Source organism: Pelophylax lessonae (genome assembly GCF_965119305.1).
Source record: "Pelophylax lessonae genome assembly, chromosome: 2".
Taxonomy (NCBI): domain Eukaryota; kingdom Metazoa; phylum Chordata; class Amphibia; order Anura; family Ranidae; genus Pelophylax; species Pelophylax lessonae.
Window position 1 is genome coordinate 507,200,864 of NC_138769.1, and position 13,516 is coordinate 507,214,379.

Below are 13,516 nucleotides of genomic sequence, written 5' to 3' on the forward strand. Positions count from 1 at the left end.
CAGTCAATGTCGGGGTAATTGAAGTCCCCCAATACGATGACTGATCCCAATTTTGCCACTTTACCCATTAGTGCTAAAAATTCCAGCTCTACCTCCTCCCCTTGGTTAGGTGGCCTATAGCAAACCCCCACAATTACTTTCCCCTTTTCTCCTTCCCTATGGAGTTCAACCCACACAGATTCTAAATCCATGCTCATCCCATCCGTAATGTCACTCCTTTCTGTCACCTTTATATTGTTCTTGACATAGAGACATACCCCTCCCCCTCTTTTTCCTACCCTGTCCTTCCGGTACACCGAATACCCTTGGATATTGGCCAGCCAGTCATGTGAGGGGTCGAACCAAGTCTCTGTTATTCCCACAAGGTCTATGTCCTCCTCATGTACTAACATTTCCAACTCATCCATTTTATTAGCTAGGCTCCTGGCATTAGCATATACACCTCTTAGTTTTAAGGAAGTTAAGCGCAATTGGCGGTTATGTTTATTCCTGTTTGGTCTGAGGTTCTCCCGCACAGACCTGCCAATTGACCTTGTGGACCTACTGTCGCTGCTGACACTACAGCTGCCTTCAGTCCTCTGCTTCCTCCTGACTGACTCTACTTCTGAGCCCTCCCCCCCGTCTCCTAGTTTAAAAGCCCCTCCAACTTGGTGGCCATCTTTCTCCCCAAAAGAGCTGTACCGTCCCCATTAAGGTGCAGCCCATCCTTACTAAAGAGCCGGTAGCCGACTGAGAAGTCAGCCCAGTTCTCCAGGAACCATAACCCCTCCTTCCTACACCAATTCCTCAGCCACTTGTTAAGTTCCCTAATCTCCTTCTGCCTCTCCTGTGTGGCTCGAGGTACAGGCAGTATTTCAGAGAAAACCACCTTGGAGGTCCTTTTCCTCAATCTATTACCTAAGTCCCTGAAATCGTTCTTAAGGATCCTCCACCTACCTTTAACTTTGTCATTAGTGCCCACGTGCACCATGACCGCTGGGTCATCCCCAGCCCCACACAACAATCTGTCTGCCAGATCTGCGATGTGCCGAACTCGGGCGCCCGGTAAACAGCAAACTGTTCGGTTCACGAGATCTTTTTTACAGATTTCCCTCTCTGTCCTCTTGATAATTGAGTCCCCCACTACCACAACCTTTCTAACCTTTCCTGAGTTACGGCCCCCCTTCTTCCTGGAGCCGTCCCTCCCCTGGCAGCTGGGGGAGGGTGCATGCTCCAGCTCTGCCACCCCTGAGCTGATATCCCCCTCAACCTGCAACTCGACAGATTTGTTAGGGTGTACCAACTCAGGATTGGCCTCCCTGGCTCTCCTCCCTCTACCCTTCCTAACAGTCACCCAGCTGCGTACCTCTGCTTCTTGCGTCTCCTCTGTTCCTCCCTCCTCTATGCTGGCCCCTACCAGCGCCTGATAGGTAATGTCCAAGCTCCTTTCCAGGTTGTTGATGCCACGCAGTGTTGCCACTGTGTTCTGTAGGTCCAGGATCTGGTCTACCAGAGCAACAAGTTGCTCACATCTTGCACAGCAGTATTCGCCCTCGAATGGTTCATCAAGGAACGCATACATGCAGCAAGAAGTGCACTGAGTGGCATCCGCAATCCTGTCGGACATTATTACCCACTACTCTATGGGGATAATGTTAACGACCTGCTCTTCCTTACCTACCCTACCTCTAACTTCCCTGGTACTAAACCTGGGGTACTCACCAGTCGCTAATATACTAACCAGTCGCTAAGATACTCACCAGTCGCAAAGATCCAACAGACGCAAGATACTCACCAGTCGCAAAGATCCAACAGACGCAAAGATACTCACCAGTCGCAAAGATCCAACAGACACAAAGATACTCACCAGTCGCAACGATACTCACCAGTCGCAACGATACTCACTAACCGCAACGATACTCACCAGTCGCAAAGATCCAACAGACACAAGATACTCACCAGTCGCAAAGATACTCACCAGTCGCAAAGATACTCACCAGTCGCAAGGATACTCACCAGTCGCAAGTATACTCACCAGTCGCAAAGATACTCACCAGTCGCAAAGAATCTCACCAGTCGCAAGATACTCACCCGATACACACCAGTTGCAAATATACTCACCAGTCGCAAGATGCTAACCCTCGCAAGATGCTAACCAGTCGCAAAATGCTCACTAGTCGCTAAGATACTCACCAGTCTCTAAAATACTCACGGTCGATCAGTCAAGAGCGCCGTCGGTCGGTCGCAGAACAGTCTTGTCGGTCGCAGAACGGTCTTGTCGGTCGCAGAACGGTCTTGTCGGTCGCAGAACGGTCTTGTCGGTCGCAGAACGGTCTTGTCGGTCGCAGAACAGTCTTGTCAGTCGCAGAACAGTCTTGTCAGTCGCAGAACAGTCTTGTCAGTCGCAGAACAGTCTATCGGTCGCAGAACAGTCTTGTCAGTCGCAGAACAGTCTTGTCAGTCGCAGAACAGTCTTGTCAGTCGCAGAACAGTCTTGTCAGTCGCAGAACAGTCTTGTCAGTCGCAGAACAGTCTTGTCAGTCGCAGAACAGTCTTCTGTGGATGGTCCCTACTACCATCCTTGGTGTGTCCATCTGCTACGAATCCTGAGTGGTGTGTGATACCAGCTACCCTAAACAGCACGAGCAAAGGCCCTGGCTGGGTATTTGTCACAAGCGTGTTCGGCCCTCTGTGATAGAGGGTCCCTACCAGTTGGTAAGTTTGCAATCTATAAGGTGGAGGCTGCACTTTATTGGTGGTGTATGGATATCTACAGTACTGGAGACATTTTATATTTATATACAGTATATATAGTTCCTACATAGGAATCTCTTATATTGTGTATATATTGTGTGTTCCTACTCTCCACTGACCACTAATGTAAGAAGGCACTTTTCCACTGATCACCAATGTAAGAGGGTACTTTCCTGTCAGTCTCCATGGCAGCCTACATGTGGGTTAACCCCGCCTCCACTCCAAGGGTATAGGACCCCCCTCCCATAAATTTCAGCTCTCAGGTACAGCAGGTGTTCCTTTTTTGTCCTCCTCCAAGGACCTACAATTCTGATGTCTTACTACTGTCCGGCTTACCTCAGGATACTTTGGATGGTGTCTGCATGTCGAGGGCCCAGCCACGGGCGGGTGAGTGACATTTAAAATCCCCCTGCTCTCTGCGGTTGACTGAAGCCTGGCCGGCATTCTCTGACAGGGTCTGAAGATTCTCATTACATCTCTTCATGGCAGCGGTATTTGTCATTTATGTATACCTTGTTTGTGCCTTTTTTCTATCTCTGTGCGGCGTTTATTATGGCCCCAATGGCGCTGGAACGCTTCCTGCGTTCCAGCAACCCTTCCTCTTCCTCCTCTGCTTCCTGCGGCCAATAGGTGGATGTTTCGTAGTCCCGCACATGCGCAGTGCATCGCGAAGGAAGCCGAGGCTTGGTTCGCGCATGCGCACTAGCGATCACGGCTGCATCACCGCTGACGTCATTCCGGCGGGGGATTTAAGCAGCTGTCGATTCCCCTGTACTTCGGGAAGTACTGTGGGCGTTGCGGCAGCTTCCCTGTGTATCTGGATTCCTTGCTACAGGTATGTGCAATAAATACTTGACTGCAGAGGGGGAGGGGGGGGAGGATCGTTTGCTACCTCACAATGTATCACTATATTATATTGGTGTCTGATATGTATTACCTTTCTTTATCAGTCTGGTTGTTGGCCTAAAGTATGGATCCTGCGTCACCGCCCTCCTGTGGCCAGCCCTCTCACAACAGGTGGGTGCTGGCATTTTTCAGGGGGGGGCGGGGAGGGCTAGCTGGTCCCTGTTTCATGGCTAAATCTAGTGTCTCCCCGACTTTCTCTTTTTCCATCAGCTCTTCCAGGCCTGATTTATCCCAAGAAAGAGACCCTGTCAGACCTCGTGGGAGTTCATCCTCCAGATTAAAGCGCCATGAATCTCCATCAGGGAGTAGGCAGCAGGGGAAACGCTCTAATTCCTCCCCCAGACACCACAAACAATACCAGAGTCACCGCACATACCAGAGAGCCTGTTGGGGTTGTGGGGCGCATGTCCCGGAGGACAAGTCCCTATGTGAGCTATGTTTTGCTCAAGCAGCCGGTAAGAGGGTGCACGAGGACCATGGATTGGAATCTCTAGTGAAGAGAATAGAGCAACAGTCCCTGAAAGAATGGGGTACGGTCCCAGCACTTGGTCCCACTACGTCCAGTTCTCCAGCGGAAGTGCAGGAAGATCAAGGCCCCTCTCAACCGAGCATTACTTCTGCAAAATCATCTGACAGTGATTCGGAAGAAGAAGGGGCAGTAGGCGGCTTTGAGTTTGCCCTGGTTTCACCCCTGATCAGAGCCATTAAGGAAGCTCTAAGATGGGAGGATCCGGTGTCTCCCCAGAAAAAGCAGCGGAAGTTCTTCAAGCACCTCGGCTAGGAGCATGTCAACTTTCCTTCCCTCTCTGAATTACAAGAGGTGATTACTGAAGAGTGGAGTAAAGGGGATAGTAAGTCTTCCCTATCTTCCAAACTTGGGAAATTGTATCCCTTCAAACCTGAAGATGTTGCCCGTCTGGAGTCTGCTCCCCTTGTGGATGCTGCAGTTACAAGATTAGCAAAGCATGTTACTTTGCCCCTGGATGACGCGGTTAACTTCAGAGATCCCTTGGACAGGAAAATAGATCTAGACTTAAAGAGGATCTATGTTACGGCCGGAGCGGCCTGCAAGCCTGTTATGGCATTAGCAACGATGTCTAAAGCCATGGAAGTCTGGGTGTCTGATATTGAGACTAAACTGGGAAGCATCGCGGAAGAAGCTGTTGAGAGCTCTCCTATTCATGAACTCAAGTTGGCTTCAGTGTTTTTAGGAAAAGCATCTATTGATGTTCTGCGCCTTCTGTCCAGATCAATGTTATCTTCAGTGACGGCAAAAAGGGCCTTGTGGCTCCGCCCTTGGCTTGCGGATCCAGCCTCCAAGCAGGCATGGTGTAAGATCCCTTTCGAGGGTACTTCCCTTTTCGGGAATAAATTAGACAGCGCCATTGCTAAGGCCACTGGCGGAAAGTCGGGCTTCCTCCCGCATAAAGTCGGGCTTCCTCCCGGATAAACGTTTATTTGGTCAGAAGAAGCCTCAATCCAGGAGGCAATACACTGAGAGATCGACAGAGGCCCGCTCTTACAAACCTAATAGAGACTTCCAGAGAAATTGGAGAGGTGGCCAATCTTCTACTCGGAGATCATCTAAAAATCCAGCGCCTGCTGGACAAGAATCTACTAAATCTTTTTGAGATTGGGCTCGTTCAGACATGCCAAGTGGGGGCACGTCTTCTCCATTTTCAGCGTGTCTGGACGGCCTCAATCACGGACTTTTGGACCGTAAGGACGGTCTCTATAGGCCACAAATGGTCATTTCTGGCAGATCCGGTTCCACGATTCATTCCAACTCACTTGCCCTGTCAAGAAGAGAGAAGAGAAGTCTTGCTCGCCTATGTAGACGCTTTGGTGGCTCAAGGAGCAGTAGTTCCGGTTCCAGAGCAGGAAAAATTTCAAGGTGTTTATTTACCCCTCTTCTTAGTCCAGAAGAAGAACGGAGCTTGGAGGCCGTTATAGATCTTACATACCTGAACAAGTTCATAAAGAACGAAAAATTCAAGATGGAAACACTCTCAACTATTCAGAAGGCAGTACTGCCAGGAGACTGGCTCGCCTCAATAGACTTGAAAGATGCATACTTTCATGTACCTGTGGCAACCGACTTTCACAAATATCTCCGCTTCTGTGTTCTGAATCGACATCTTCAATTCATTTGTCTACCTTTCGGCCTGTCTATCTCGCCCAGAGTATTCTCCAAAATTCTCCTGGCTGTAGTGGCCCTCATAAGACTGAAAGGAATATGTCTACATCATTACTTAGACGATCTTCTGCTGCTGTCTCAAGAGAAAGATCAGTTATTGGCACACAGAGATCAGGTCATACCGACTCTTAAAGAGTTCGGCTGGCTGTTAAACCTACAAAAGAGTCAGTTGGAGCCCACTCAGCGCCTAGTCTATCTAGGGGCGCAATTCAACACCGTTGAGAATTCAATCTCTCTCCCATTAGAGAAGATACCGGTAGTGAGGGAGAGAATCCTTCCAGCTCTTTCTTCTCCTCGGCTGAAAGCCTCTCAGTGCCTCAAAATCATTGGCACCATGGTGTCCACGGCTCCAATGGTCAAATGGGCTCTTTGGCGCATGAGGCCCTTCCAGAAAGGGTTCCTACAACAGTGGAACCCAGAAGAGAGGGATCAATACATTCATATCTCCTCCAGCATGAGATCCAGTCTTCTTTGGTGGCTCCAACGCAAGAATCTGTTCAATTGCCACTCTCTGATTCCAGTCTCATGGACCATAATCACAACAGACGCCAGCAACTCAGGTTGGGGGGCTCATTGTCTGTCGGAAATGACACAAGGAAAGTGGTCTTTTCAGAGACACACACCAGTCTCCAATATATTGGAGCTCCAAGCAGCCTATCAGGCTCTTCGATCTTTTCAACACCTGGTGGAAGGGAAATCTGTAATTATTCGGATGGACAACACCACAGCAGTGTCTTATGTAAAGAGACAAGGTGGGACACGGAGTCTCTCTCTACTACGAGAGTTAGACCCAATTATGTCTTGGGCTCAGGCTCACCTAGTCAATATCTCAGCAGTCTACATTCCAGGTTCACAGAATGTTCAAGCAGATTTTCTGTCCAGGGTCCAGTTGAACCACAATGAGTGGTCTCTCCATGTGGAGTCGTTCAAATGGATCCTGTCGTTGGGAATATCTCCCGAAGTCGACCTGTTCGCCTCTCCTTGCAACCACAAGTTGGAGAAGTATGTCACGAGAGGCAGATGCCATCAAGCCTACGGGACAGATGCACTAACCGACAGGTGGGAGTTCAGCAGGGCATATGCCTTTCCTCCAGTACCCATCATTCTCAAATTTCTGCAGAGACTTCAAGCGGAAGATGTGAAGATAGTGATGGTGGCGCCTTTCTGGCCAAACAGGCCATGGTTTCCGCTGCCCCTACAGCTGAGTTACCGGGACCCGGTCCCTCTTCCCCTCAGACCAGACTTACTTCTACAGGAAACATCAGTGCACCCCTGTCCTGCAATACTCCGGTTGACGGTCTGGTTCTTGAGAGGGGAAGGTTGGAATCGCTCGGCTGCCCATCTACAGCCATTTCCACCTTGATGAATGCTAGACGGCCAAGTACAAATAAAGTATACTGCAGAATCTGGTCAAGATTCATGAAGTCTGCATATCCAGAAGGTATGCCTTCCTCAGTTCCTGGGATTCAAGAAATACTAAGTTTTCTTCAGGCTGGCCTAGATATGCCCCTTTCAGTGGCAACTTTAAGAGTCCAAGTTTCGGCATTGTCTGCCTTCTCTGGGATCATGTGGGCTCAACACCCACTTATTCAACAGTTCTTTAAAGGAGCAGTCAGGCTCAATCCTCAAAGAAAACCTAGGTTTCCAAAATGGGATCTACCTCTTGTCCTAAATGCCCTCTCAAAAACGGGCATAGAATCCTCTTCTTCTATCAAGGATCTGACCATCCGGACTGTTTTCCTGGTAGCCATTACTTCGGCTAAAAGGGTCTCTGAATTAAGTTCCCTCGGCTGTAGAGAACCATTCCTGACTTTCTTCCCAGATCGGGTAGTGCTGATACCCATGCTAAATTCAAATCCGAAAGTCACCTCGGTGTTTCACCAGAACCAGGAGATCGTCCTGCCTACTTTTCGGTCCTCTGATGAGTCCAACCCTCATCCGTTGGATGTAGGAGAGTCCTTAAAAGTTTATCTTCAAGCAACTGCACCATTCAGGCAGTCTGACAACCTCTTTGTCCTGTTTTGGGGGAAGAACAGAGGTAAACCTGCTTCATCCCGAACTATTGCATCATGGATAGTGGCAGCTATCCAACAGGCCTATAGAGCTGAGGGTCTGGCTCCTCCGGAGGCGGTGACGGCGCACTCTACAAGGAGTATCTCTACTTCCTGGGCGGCCTCGCGGCACGTGGCTCCAGATGTGATCTGCAGAGCGGCTTCGTGGTCTTCGGTCAATACTTTTATGACCCACTATTGTGTGGAGCCTGCTTCTCTGTCCTCAGTTAATTTTGGTTTGACTGTTTTGTCTGCAAATAGCATGAATTAAAGTTTCTTTGCTAAAGCATTCCCACCCGTGTGGCGTGAGCTAGTTATTTCCCACATGTAGGCTGCCATGGAGACTGACAGGAAAACGGAAAATTCCTATCTAATACTTACCGTAATTTTCCTTTCCTGATAGTCTCCATGGCAGCCGGAGTTCCCACCCTCTCGTCTTGGATTCAGCTAAGATATGGAACACCTGCTGTACCTGAGAGCTGAAATTTATGGGAGGGGGGTCCTATACCCTTGGAGTGGAGGCGGGGTTAACCCACACGTAGGCTGCCATAGAGACTATCAGGAAAGGAAAATTACGGTAAGTATTTGATAGGAATTTTCTGTTTTTCCACTGACCACCAGTGTAAGAAAGCATTTTTATACTGACCACCAGTGTAAGATGGCACATTTCCACTGTCCCACAATGTATGAAGGCACTTTTCCACTAACCACCAAAGTAAGATGGCACTTTTCCACTGACCACTAACCTAAGAAGGCACTTTTCCACTGTCCAGCAATGTAGGAACATATTTTTCCACTGACCATCAATGTAGGAATGCACTTTTACACTGACCATCAATGTAGGTAAGCACTTTCCATTGACCACCAATTTAAGAAGGCACTTTTCCACTGACCACCAATGTAGGAACGTACTTTTCCGCTGACCATCAATGTAGGAATGCACTTTTCCACTGACCATCAATGTAAGAAGGCCCTTTTCTACTGACCATAAAGGTATGAAGGCACTTTTTCCGCTGACCACCAATATAAGAAGCCACTTTTCCACTGACTAACAATGTAGGAAGGCATGTTTCCATTGCCCACTTATGTAAGGGAGCATTTCTCCACTGAGCCATTCATGTGAGGGGCCATTGTTATTATAGCAACTTACTGATCAAACTAATGTACGGTGGGCTGCGGATGTAATTATTTAGTTTTTTTGGGACATATATTATTTATAATATTATTTCTTTTTCTCAGTCTTAAAAGGTTGAGGAAGGCTGTACTGTGCTTGGGTATGTGCGATTCTTCCAGTAGCTTATACATGGATGAATGGGAAAATCTTTTAGCATCCATTCTGTACAAGTAGAATGGCTTGAATGAAAAAAGCCATGCATTGCTTCCATATTTTCTTTCTTATATTACCATATATCAGACTAAAATAAAAACTTTATTGTGCTTATAAATTGCTAGAATTTCTGATGATGTTTTATTTTCAAATGAATATGTTTATTAAGCATTCATTTAAAGTGAATCTTCAACATATGAAACATGATCTCAAAGTGGCAGAATACAGAAAATAAAGAAAAAGTATTTTATGTTTATTGCTACCATTATTAATGGTAGAAATCAGTCTTTGAATATTTTGATTCATTTTGTGACACTTCTACAGAAACCTGTGTAATGGTAGGAAAACTTGGAAGTACTCTGTCCTTTAATGCAACAGATAGTTAAAAAAAAATGGCTGTGCCCAGGGTTTAACTAGTAATATAGGGGTTGATTCACTAAAACTGGAGAGTGCAAAATCTGCTGCAGTTGTGTATAGAAACCAATCAGCTTCCAGGTTTTATGGTCAAAGCTTAATTGAACAAGCTGAAGTTAGAAGCTGATTGGCTACCATGCACAGCTGCACCAGATCTTGCACTCTCCAATATTAGTAAATCAACCCCATAGTGTCAATGCAGATGCAGAAAAAAAATTGAGCAAAATCATGTCACTTAACTTGTTCAATAAACTGCCACGTAACTGAGCACTATTTCACTTCATGACAAATTCCCTTTCAACCATCTAAAAAATTCAGGGCTGAGGGTCAATCTAATGTGGTTCAATAAAAAGATCTGCCTCCAATAACTTCCCATATTAAAGGATACATAGTACTATAACGCAGGCTTTATTCCTCAAAGAACAATACAAAGATATGCTGAAACTGTGCTACGTCTAGTATTATATTAGCAAATGGCTTTTTAACTCCCCTCTTATAATAAAATGTTATTGTTGTCCTCTTTAAAAGAAAATAACAGTCAATCACAGCAATAAAGCTGGAGACTGCTACTGCATTTATTAGACATATATTTTGTCCTTTCACATAACACCATGTCTAGAACTAAAATGTCTCAGTGTTTGCCTTGCTAAATTAAATTCTCCCTGCTCCACAATGACCAAAGCAAATAATATATGACCTACAAACGAGTTATTTGCATTCTCTGAAGAGCTGCGTGTTTTTGTTCCTTGAGGTCATATTTCTTTGAACCTCTCTTCTTTGTAACAACCTTCTGTTGCTCATTAGCATGCTGATCACCATTAACGCAGCTATAATGTTGCAATTTTCCTGCTGTATACTGAGTGGGAATGTTCATCTGAATTTTGTCGAGGGACAAAATTAAGTACATAAATCTACAACATAAATCTGGATATCATCCAATTTTGGATGAGCCGTTCCTTGTTGACGACGTCATGATCTTCTCTTCTGCTAACAGCTGGCTAAGCATCTTTTCGTCTCTCGATAAGCAAAAATACAGAAGCAGAAATTTGTGAATGTGCCTCCCCCTCAAACCTTTCAATCCCACTTCCGTTTTCAGTTCTTTACTCACTTAAGCAGTACAGAAGTAAATTACATTTATATGCTTTAAAATTGTGCAATGGCAAATGAGAGAAGGCATTTATTGGCCAACGTGATAAAGAAACTGGTCATTTTCAGAGAGTTGTGAGGATGTAATTACATTGAAACGAATGCCACATTTTATTTAGTTTCATGGTTATTTACAACGACTTTCATCCATATTTTATTGGCATAAAATAAATAAACATTTATATTCTGCTGCAAGCTGTAACATGTTAAAGTGATTGTAAACCTTGATTTCTTTTTAAATTAAACATGTTATACTTACCTGCTCTGTACAATGGGTTTGTACAGAGCACCCCGATCCTCCTTTTCTGGGGTCCTGTCGCTGATGCTCCAGGCTTCTCCTCTCCAAAGAGTGCCTCTTAGGAAGCATCTCCCTCATCACAGGATTTGATTAACAGCAGCAGGGGCCAATGGCTCGTGCTGCTATCAATCTGCCCATTGATGAGGGAGAGAGCAGAGAGATTGGCTGATCAAGATCAGGCTCTGGTAACTATAAAAGGGGGGGGGGGTCTGGGGTGATCATGTGGCACAGAAGGTTTCTTTACCTTAATGCAGAGAATGGTAAGATGGCACAAGTATAGGTGCCCTCGCACATGGGACAGGGGATGTAAAAAAAATAAAATAAATAAATTTAGTGTCAGAAATTTTATTTAATTTTAGGACGCTGGCCCTTTAAGAAAATAAGGTAGCCCCTCACAGTTTTGGCGGGCTTTACAGCAGCGTGCGCCCCTCTAGAACTTTCTGACCCAAGGCTTTATATAGGGGTCCCTGAGGTAAGCCCCTCAGTTGTGAAGTGACTGTCTGGCGAGCTCCCCTCCCTCCCAACCGTCGATGGCACTTTATGTGGTAACGTCACCCTTGAACCAAGGGGGGACTTTGGTGTTTTTAAATATGTTTTTATTTCGCTTGAGTTCTGGGACTGAGCGATATAGATGTATGTTTTATAATTTTGTTGGATTTGAAATGTATTTGATTGAATTTTGAATAAATAATTATTTAATTTATTTTTAACCAATAAAGTGCCGCGGCCATTTACTTATGCCAAAAAATTAATTTGTGTTGGTTTTTATTTATAGTATTAGTTTAGTTGTATTATAAAATGCATCCTCCTGTCCCATGCATTAAGGTATAAAACCGTGAGCCTTTAGAAACACTTTAATGTCTGGTTATCTGAGTTATCATTTTCTTCACATATTTAAGATTTGTCAGCCAAAGGTTTTTGGGTTTGTTTACAGCATAAACATGTTACTTGGGTATATAATATGTATACGGGCCCTCAGTGCAGGTACCCACTCAAGAGCAATCAGAGGCACAGAACAGATTTTGTTAGTTGGCAATAGAGTAGAAGCACATACAGTTCAAGGCACTTCACCAAACCACACAGATTGTTGCAGCCACTGCAATAGTTTTGATAAAGATGTTACCAGAGGACAGCTTCTGCTAGAGGGGTGGTAAACAAAACAACTTGTGCTACTCTAGCCACTGAAGAGATTCCAGAAGGTTCTGCAACATCAGACAGTGTCCCTTACTCTGTCCCTACTTGTCAGGAACCTTTCTCTTTGCTAAGCATTATCAACATCCAGTCGGTTCCTCTCCCTAACCTGCCACTCTGCCCAATGACATGGGATCCCCTATTTAACCCTTTCACTGGCAGGTCCATACGGCGTACGAACCTATAGCACTGCTTGCCATATGGACCTCATTTCCCCCACTGCTATAAGTTCATTGTCACTTCAATGACCATGAACTTCTAAAAGAATTGTTCAGCAGACTCTGCTGAACAATTCTATAACTCTGATCAGCAGATTACAATCCGCTGATCAGAGTTATTAACCTCTCCATTTGTTTCGGTGCAACACCACATTTATACTGTTTTTGTGTGAGCTGTCTCCAAATTGTGGAGGTGGTCAATACTCATTGAGAGGTACAGTGACCCCCACATTGGATAGGACATTAATACTCAGCTCCTTGATGATTTTGCGCTTTCATAATTTTTTGCACAATATGCACTAAGCACTTTTCTATTCTGTTTACTAACCTATTATCTATAAATGTAAAATGGTGATTTCCGTTTGATGTTTACACTATATGCACCCAGCACTTTAAGTGGTTACACTTTAATTGTTATATAAGTGGGAGGAATCTGACTTTATACATTTTGAGTGCAGCACATATAAGGATTATATGAATATATTAGTGCTATGTGTGTCTCCTAAGCAGGAATAAACAATTAAATGAATGAATTAAGTATACCACATACAATAACAGTGCAAAATAACATCAGTGCAATCACCGCAAAAAAAGTGCAAGTGCTAAAACCATGCACAAGTTATCCTTAAAGTGCTCAAGTCTCAGTGTGAATACACACTAGTAATTCATCGATGTAAATAATATTACGTGTCCTTTAAAACATGTGCACTGTCCTTTAAAACCCTTATGAAGAATCTTCCCGTGGGCTTGCTGATCCTCTTGGTGCCTTTAGTGAAACTATGAATATGTGCTACCACAGTCCAATTGATATCCCAGCATGCAGTAAGCCCCGGATCCTCTCGTGTTACACTCACCAAATGCCTGACTCCTTGCAACAGGGGCGTCTCACCTATACTGTAGTTAGAATAACTGCCCAGGACACTCTGCGCTCCATGGACCCATACCCAAAGTTTTGCAATGGCGCTAAGCTCCGTCCTACGCATTTCATCACTATGACGTCATCTGGAGTGGCCCAGATGCGGGGCTAAGCATCAT